The following is a 10000-nucleotide window of genomic DNA, read 5'->3' on the forward strand; positions in this document are numbered from 1 at the left end:
CAGCACATACCCAAGGCGCACAGAGCTGCGCTCGGTAGTGAAGTGAAAGCACGTTATAAAAATAAAACTACTGAACAGTAATAATAATAATAATAATAATAATGATAATAGTAATGATAATAATAATAATAATAATAATAATAATAATAATAATAATAATAATAATAATGTGTTATACACGCGCGCGCGCGGCCTAACATGAAGTATATTTGTTCCCTAATAAGTAATGTATATCGCATATCTTTTCCGTGGAGCCATCCCCTTCGAAACAGCCATTTTGAAAATGCACACAACACGTATATAAGGTATTTATTATCCATGCCAAAAACTCTTCCCGAAAGTCCTGCAATTCCGTCTCAAAGCGGCAGCCATTCACGTTCAGTTTCATTTTAAAGAAATACGGTGATGTCAGAAGGGGATGGATAGATCAGATAAGTATAGAGTGCGTTTTATGACCGCCATGTTGTTCTTAGTCAGAAGCATCGCAGCCACAGGTTTAGCTGGTCCGTGAAAATCTTATTGCAGACATCATAACTGATTCCAGTCATGTGAGAAATTGGTGGATTATTCGGCGACGATCCTCATGGATAGGTTCATGACATTTTTCGACACTTTTCGACATTTTTAAACATTTTGAACTTGAACTGATTCTGGACTAGATTTGCAACTTGCACACAACTCAAAAATCTGGTTTCGAACTAAACAAGATTAGTGAAACACATGGTGAAGCATTTCAAGAGCCTCAGTAGCGGATTTTCCATTCTTCATTCAGGTACGTTGCTCGAATTTCTCAGCCATAGTTAAAATTGCAAAACCTTTCTGACATGACGTTACAAAAGATAGCATAGTAATTAAACATGGAGCAGATAACATGAAACCTGTTTGAAGTGTGACTCAGTAGGCTAGTTACTAAAGAGCGTCGGCTGCACATGCATTTCCGTTAAAGGGTATAATTACGGCACATGCAGTCCGGAAATTACCTAATGACACTGTGTGTGCGGAGGGAGGCAGAGATGTGTATGTGTGTATCTGTGCGTGTGTCTGTGTGTGTGTGTCTAAATATTTACACATACATACACACATACATAAATCGACATAGATAAATAGATATACATACACATACATATATACATAGAAGCAGCAGGTGCACTTATAATATACGTACATACATGCATGCATACATACATACATACATACATACATACATACATACATACATACATACATACATATAAGAATTACATCCCGATGTGTGGTTTCGTTCAGTCAGTTGATAGTATTCGTCAAAAGATTTGAAAGTAAGTAATCATATAACTTTAGATGTGTCCTCATATAGATCACTGATTGTCATCTGTTATGCTTCAGTGGGAAGCCTTCTTTGAAATCCTCAAGGAAGAATTTGGCCATGCGTGAGGCTCAGTCTTTTTATTTATGATTTGGGTAGAACGGTCACGGATGTGGGGCTACTGTGTGAGATCTCGTGATTGTGGTGCGTTCTTAAAGCTTTTTACCATATTTAGCACTGCGTGTGAGATACCACTGAACTTTTCTTTGTCTTTCTATTTCCAAATGTATTTTGAAAGTGCGGTGGGGTTTCTCAAGTGAAGATACCGTGACGAGCTGTTGTGCTGATGAAGGCGAGTATACTGTAATCAATATATAGGTTGTTCATGTGGGGGAGAGGTTGCCTCTGTGATTGGTGGATCAAGGAATTGGTGTTTTGCTCTGATTGTTGTAATTTGCAGATGGCTAATCTGAGATGTGTTTCTTAAACATTTTAAAAGTCAATTGCATATTTGATACGTATTTGCATGCTTGCACAGAAATATACGTACGTACATGTATTCATATATACATGCACATATTTACGCGTACATAAATGCAATCGTTCATATATATGGGGGGGGGAGTGTACATATACTTAAATACATATATACATTAAGTACAACTGATGTATGCATGCACAAATTCACACATTCCACAAGCAAACATTTTTACACATACAAACATTCATATTCACAAACATACATACATACATACACACATACAAACAAACAAAAATATCCTGTTACTGATGTTGAATTTCCAATATAGGAGCCTTAGATCTAGGTTAGAAACCGGCTCTTTCTCTATTGGCGAGAAATTTTGAAATAAAACTGAACAATGCCATACAGGAAGCAATGATTTATAAAAGGAATTTATTTGAATTACACACGTTACATACACGCACATACACATATACACATGCGCGCACACAAATACATACACAAGTAAGAAGCAGTTTAAACACACACACAAACATTCACAAACACACAGGTATATATACTTAAAAGCATACATTCATACAAAAACACCTTAATGCATGCATACACACACTTGTTTATATGCGTACAGTAATACACGCATATATACGCAATCGCATACACATATATACCCGATATAAAAAATTACGCATGCGCGCACACAGATATACGCACATACACAAACATATACCAGCATATATGCATTCATATATGTGCCTACATAAATACCAACACATACAACCATACATATATATACATGTATTCGGAGATTTAAACATGTATACATGCATACATATACAAATACTCCCATATATATATTCATACATATACATACGTACATGCATACATACATATATACATACATATACATATATACATGCATACTCACACATATAAACGTATATATATAAACAGACATAGATACATGGATTCACACATACATATACATGTCTATAAAGACACCGATACATACAGGCATAAGCATATATATATATATATATATATATATATATATATATATATATATATATATATATATATATATATATATATGTATGTATGTATACATACATACATACATACATTCACACATACATATGCACGCACCAACACGCATCCATACATATAGATATCCCGACACATACACCATACATACACTCACACATACATAGATACATACATATACACTAACACATACATACACTCATACATACATGCATACATACATACACACACAGACACACACGCGCACACACACACACACACACACACACACACTCTCACACACGCACACAAACGCATATACATACACGTGCGCGTGCGCAATGGTTTGCAAAGAGAAACTATCTCTGACAATTAAAATGCTTCGAAATTCTACCAAAAATTATTTGTGAGCGGCTTTTTTGGCCGCGGGTAGAAAACGGGTGGGAAGCAAAGTGGGCGTGGTAGGAGAATAACAATGGTGGGACTGTTTTTAGAGGGTGGCCTTGGAAAACATAGACACACAAGTCTCTTTCACCAGAGGCAGCCAATGAAATAACCACGCCCACAAATTACTTCTTAGCAACGTTCTTTGTTAATCTTTTTTTCTTCTTTTGGCAATTAAAAACTTTTTTTTATTACTCTTCCTTCTACTACTACTATTACTACTACTACTACTGCTACTACTACTGTATATTTTGCTCCTTAGTTTTCTCATTCGCCACCTCTTTTTTTTTTTTTTTTTTCTTCCTTTATCACCGCCTAGTCTTTAATTTCACACGTTTTATTCCGTCTTACAATTACGTTTCTGTCGTTATCTCTCTTTCTCTCCCGTTTTCATTGACACACAAACACACATATATACACACGTACGCACGCACCGCACGCACGCACGCGCGCATCTCTTTACGTCTGACTTCTACACCTCATTGAAAACCTAATTTCTCAGGTAAAATAAGACGGTTGAGCGTCAAGTATTCACACATCCAAACGTAAGCGGGCTCATTCCATATGCATGCATGTATGTATGTGCGTGTATGTGTGTGTGTGTATGTGTGTGTGTGTGTGTGTGTGTGTGTGCCTGTGCATATACATATGTGTGTGTGATAGATAGATAGATAGATAGATAGATAGATAGATAGATAGATATGATATGTGTGTCATAGATAGATAGGCAGACAGACAGACAGATACATACATACATACATACATACATACATAGATAGATAGATAGATAGATAGATAGATAGATAGATAGATAGATAGATAGATAGATAGATAGACAGACAGACAAACAGACAGACAGGCAGGCAGATAAGTTTCTTTATTAGCCACAGAGAGCCGAACACAGAGGGGACAAAATACAGTGCAGAGCTTTTCTTTTTGAAAATAGAAAAAAAGGAGAAAAATAAAATTCCGATCAAAAGGGATCGTGAAAAAAAACGAGATAGATAGATAGATAGATAGATAGATAGATAGATAGATAGATAGATAGATAGAAAGGGGGAAAACAGACGAATAGATAATTCTTCCCTCCCGTTCTATTTTCTTCCCAATTGACACTGTAGTCATAACTGATCAAGAACTGGGATCGATTTAATCGACTAAACCCGTTCGCACATTTCAGACGTATGCTGGAAACCATTTTTCTACAGCACCACCTGGTGCACTTCCGTGTTCCTGTGAAGCGTGCAGCGTCGTGTTCTTACTTTTGAGGGGATTTGGGGCAGGTATAGACTCCTCCTGTTGTTTTACTGCATCAGCTTGTTCTATTATGGCATTTAGTTTCTTGTTTCTTGGCAAATTGGTTTCAAATTTTGGCACAAGGCCAGAAATTCGTGGTAGTGGGCAAGTTAATTACATCGATGCCACTCTTCAACTGGTACTTATTTTATGCTTCTTGTTATATTGGTTTTAAATTTTGGAACAAGGGCAGCAGTTTCGGCAGATGGGTTAAGTCGATTATTTATGCATATGTATATGAGTGTATGTGTATGTGTGTTGTCATTTATATAATCTCTTATTACGCCTTGTACTCGACTGATGAATTTTTTCTGATTCATATTTGAGTTCTATCATCTATTAATATCGCTATATTAAAGCGAAATATTAATATATACATTATATTAAAGAAGTGACTATTATCAAGATATTTTCATATTTCCTTATTAGTTCTTACATTTAGTTTTAGAACAATAGCATTTTAATCCATTATAGTTTATCAAACTTCAAAACATTCTCAGTACGATCCACAGAAAAAAGTAATAACAATAATGGCGTTTTGCATTACTTTTCACGCGTTTTGCAGTAAGTCACTAAGCATCGTGGAAATATTTTCTAAGTAATAAAAATCATCAACGCTGGGATAAGAATTATACAACGGTAAATCTTGTTAGATTTTTTTGGTATATTTATTAATGAATTAATGGATTTAGGAACGCTAAACATAAAGGGCTAATAAGTAGATAATAATAAGAACAATGTCGTGTCTGTGATAAAATATGCATAAAAGGAAAGATATTTCCTACCTACATACACACACACACACACACTGGCAATCATAAACAAGCATAGATAGATAGATAGATAGATAGATAGATAGATAGATAGATAAATAGATAGATACATAGATAGATATACGTGGGCGCACATGCACGCACACACTCATACATGCATATATACACACACATATATATATATATGTTCATATGTGTGCAAGAGAAGAAGAAGAAGAAGAAGAAGAAGAAGAAGAAGAAGAAGAAGAAGAAGTAGTAGTAGTAGTAGTAGTAGTAGTAGTAGTAGTAGTAAGAGGAGGAGGAGCGGGAGGGGGGAACAGGAAAAATAGAGGTGCGCGGAGGTTGGACGACGACGACGACTACGACAATGTGATTGTCGAGGAAGAAAAGGTTAAAAAGAGGGTGGAGTAAATTGCAATTTCGAGAAGCAAAAGAACGGATGAGGTTCGCTCGCGAGTTGTTTGGTTTTCCAGGGCCGCGTGTGTCGAGGTGTCACAGTGAGCGTCCTTATTAGTGACGGCGGGACCAGGATGCAGGTGGAAGCGAGGAGGACAGAAGAACTGCTTCGATGTTGGGAGAGGGCAGTGGTGATAGTTGGGAGAGGGCGATGGTGCTGACAGTCGACGGTAGTTGGCAGTGATGGTGGTGGTGGTGGTGGTGGTGGTGGTGGTGGTGGTGGTGGCGGTGGTGGTGGCGGTGGTGGTAGTGATGATGATGATGATGGTGGTGGTGCCTGTGGTGGCGGTGGTGGTGGTGGTTGTAGCGGCGGCTGTGGTGATGGTGGTGGTGGTGGTGGTGGTGGTGGTGGTGGTAGTGGTAGTTGTGGTGGTAGTAGTTGTAGTAGCGGCGGCGGCGGTGGTGGTGGTGGTAGTGGTTGTAGTAGCAGCGGCGGCGGTGGTGTTGGTGGTAGCGTTTGCTGTGTGATAATGATGATTGTGGAATACAAGACTGTTGTGAAAGAGGATTGCCTGTTTGAGTGTTGGCCATGTGCAAGAAACCATAGTGGTGGCGGCGGTGGTGAGGCTCATTGTTGTAGAGGCGATAGCATCGACGATGGTGGTGATGCCATTAATACAAATCAATTTGCTGTTGTGGTAGTTGTGGTTGTTGTTGCAGTTGTTTAACCCCAGGTTGATCCTGGTTAAGCAGGTCTGTGACCAAATGCAATTCTGTAATGTTCTTCCTGTCTTGGATTACCTTAGCCAATGTGTACTACCTCGCTTTTCTTTTGATGGTGATGGTGGCGGGGGCGGTGATGGTGGTGGTGGTGGTGATGGTGGTGGCGGTGGGGGGGGGGGGGGGTGAAGATGAGGGAGAAGAGCTGTTGATGTTCAGAAGGAAAAATGATGTCGGCGGCGGCGGCGTTGATTGCAGTAGTAGAGATAATAGTGGTGGTCATTATTATAGTGATGATGCTAATGCTGATGATGATGGCCATGAGGACAATGATGAGGATGATGATGACGATGATGGTGGTGGCAGCGGCATTGATTGCAATTATAGTGATAATGGTGGTGGTCATGAATATAGGGATAACGACGACGATGGGGATGATGATGATGACGATGACGATGACGACCACGACGAAAACAACAACGATGATGACGATGGTGGAGATGTTGCCAACAACGACGAGGGCGGTGGTGGTGGTATTGGTAGTGGTGGGGGGGAAGCTGAGTTTAATGGAGTTGGCGGCAGTTAGACGTCAGTGGTGATGGAGAGAAGAAGGGGTGGTGTTAATGATGTTCACAGTGTGTGTCCATTGTGATGACAGTGATAATGGTGGTGGTGGTGGTGGTGGTGGTGGCAGCGCAGGACGGCGGCGGTGCAGAGGAAAGACGGGCGGTAATTGAGAGGAAATCTGCCTGAAAGAGAAATACTTAAGTGTTAGTGATTTTAATTAGATCGTAATACATGTGTCTGTTCATTTACTTTACTTTTTCACACTCAATGGAAGGAGGCAATGTGTGCGTGTGCCTGTGTTTGTGTATCAGTGCGCGTGTGTGTGTGTGCCTCTGTGTGTGTGTGTGTGTGTGTGTGTGTGTGCGCGCGCGTGTGTGTGTGTATGTTTAAGTATGTATCTATAATATATTTATATAAGTATATGCGTCTCTTCAACACGCACATAGATAGATGAATATGTTTGGCGATGCAAACAGTAAAACAGAACTGAAAACGTGTATATTAGAATAGATACAGATGGTAGATTCGGACTTAACAATTTTGATAGTCCACAATAGTCCAATGAAAGAGCTCGATGTTGTACACAGAGTATTTTTCAAATAAATTTATTCATATTCTTACAATATGGCCACTGTTGTTTCAGCTAAGCTAGTCTTCGCTAAGCCTCATCAGAAATGTTGTTTCAGATACTGTGAAGCTGCGTCAGTTTATATCGGTTTGGCAAGAGAGGTGAAATGGCAAAGGAGGAGTACTGGGATAAAATAGCCACATAGGAAGTGAGGTGGAAATACAGAGAGTGAGGAAGCTAGAGAGACGAGATAATCTAGGGAAACGAGCAGGACATGTAAGAGAGAGCTAGACAGGGGAAGAAGCATAGGTGTAGTATAGGCTAAAGGAGACGGCTATTATAAGAGCGAATGGGGTAACAAGGTCGAGATATGAAGGAAGTGCGGGGTAAATACCGAGGGTGATGGAATAGGAAAAGAATTGGTAAAATAGTACAGGGTTCAATAATAACTATTTTGATCAAACACAGATACCTGTGATAAATAGATAAATATTTTTAATTCAAATTACGATAAACGTAAACAAACAAACGAAGCTTGCTTTTAGAAGCGTTGAGATGTCTTAGAAAGTTAAAGAAGTGATTTAAATTCTCAAATGCAGGATAATGCCTGAACAGGATAAACTACCTCTATTTTGGCAGAAAAAAGTGTGGGCGACCAGCCATGAGACTCGAACTCACACCTCTGTGATTACGCGTCGCGGTGCTCTCGACCATTTAAGCTAAACTGCCTAGCCGCAAGTTTTTTTTTCAAATTTAAGATGTATAGAAATCTCTCTTTATGAGACGCTATCATATGTTAAATTCAAATTACGATGAACGTAAACAAACAAACGAAGTTTGCTTTTAGAAGAGTTGAGATAAATATTGATTTCAAGTTTTAGCACAACGCCAGAAATTTCGGGGGCGGGGTAAGTCGATTACATCAACCCCAGAGCTCAAGTGGTACTTGTTTGATCGACACCGAGAGGGTGTAAAGCAAAGTCGACCTTCAGAATGCAAAGACAGACGAAATTCCGCCAAATATTTTACCCGGCGTGCTAACGATTCCGCCAGTTCGCCACCTTAATAGATAAATAAATATTGATAAATAAGATAATAAATCAAGGGTGAGAGTTAGGGGTGGCAAGTACCAGAAATATTACATTAAGATTTGATCCAGATACGGTCTAGAATGCAGGATGTGACCGGTCAGAACTGATCAAAGGTAGCAGTGGTGATCATTGTGGGAGGATAATAACATTATCACGTGACCACTCGATCAGGGCTGATGTGGAGTTAAGTAACAAGGCGGGGTATTCATTGCTGGAATACCTTTTGTTCGATCAGGGTGGGGCTGGAACTCAAACAAGATGGAATGGACACAGCTAGAATGTCTTCAGTCAGTGCTAACTTGGGGTTAAACAATAACTTAAAGCATTCATATTTACTTCTGCCGGGTGATCTTACGGTACGACTCCTAAATATCGGCCTTTTCCGTAAAAAGTGTCTTCGGCGATCTTTACCAAAGATCAGCCTTTTCCGTAACACTCGCACGATCTTCACTACAGTGTTACGGTTACTGTTTTAGTGTTAGGGTTACTGTTTAGGGTTAGAGTTACGGTTACGGTTAGGGACGGAATTCCCTAACCCAAACCCTAAAATCGAAACCCTAACCCTAACCCTAACCCTAAACCCTTCAAAATAAATCGCGCTCTCTGTATGTCTTTCGCTTTTATGACGTCGTTTCCCTGTTTCTCTCCAACACTTTTTACGGAAAAGCCGATCTTTGGTAAAGATCGCCGAAGACACTTTTTACGGAAAAGGCCGATATTTAGGACTCGTACCGTAAGACCCCCCCCCCCCCTGCCGCAATAAACAGTAACTTCGTACATCTACAGATTTTCTTTGGATGACTCTGTCTTAGAAAACGTGATACGAACGTTAGGAAATAGGCTTGTTTCTGAAACTTTATCAAACCTAAAAACAAAGAAGAAAGAACGAAAAGTAATTCTACAAATCGTTTCTCAATATGAAGTGGTGTGTTTAAACATAGTTAATTGTCTCACTATGCAATAGGTTCTAAACTATAGAACTGATATACTTGAATTATACACTCTTCGAGATCAGAAAAACGAATCCTATTTTTTATGACTAATTTTGGCCAAGAAAGGTGCAAGGAGGAAACCCTCGAAATTTCACAGGTTAACACATAAAACGAAACGAAAAACCATAAATAAACGCATTTCAGTCTTTATAAGTGACCTAATGTGACATGGTATGTCGTCTTGTGTCTTGCAAACAACTTGCACATGCAAGTGCTACCAGTCAAGAATTCCGCATACCGGAAGCCAGCAAGTGTATGGGGTCATCAGGAGAGAATGCGCGCCGTTTCGGGGCCTACCTCTCGACTACATTGCGGTTGAGCTTTGAAACAGATCGGTGTACAACAACCAAAAAGTCAACGAACTTAA

The sequence above is a fragment of the Octopus bimaculoides genome, chromosome 6 (genome assembly GCF_046866305.1).
Source record: "Octopus bimaculoides isolate indiv1 chromosome 6, ASM4686630v1, whole genome shotgun sequence".
Taxonomy (NCBI): domain Eukaryota; kingdom Metazoa; phylum Mollusca; class Cephalopoda; order Octopoda; family Octopodidae; genus Octopus; species Octopus bimaculoides.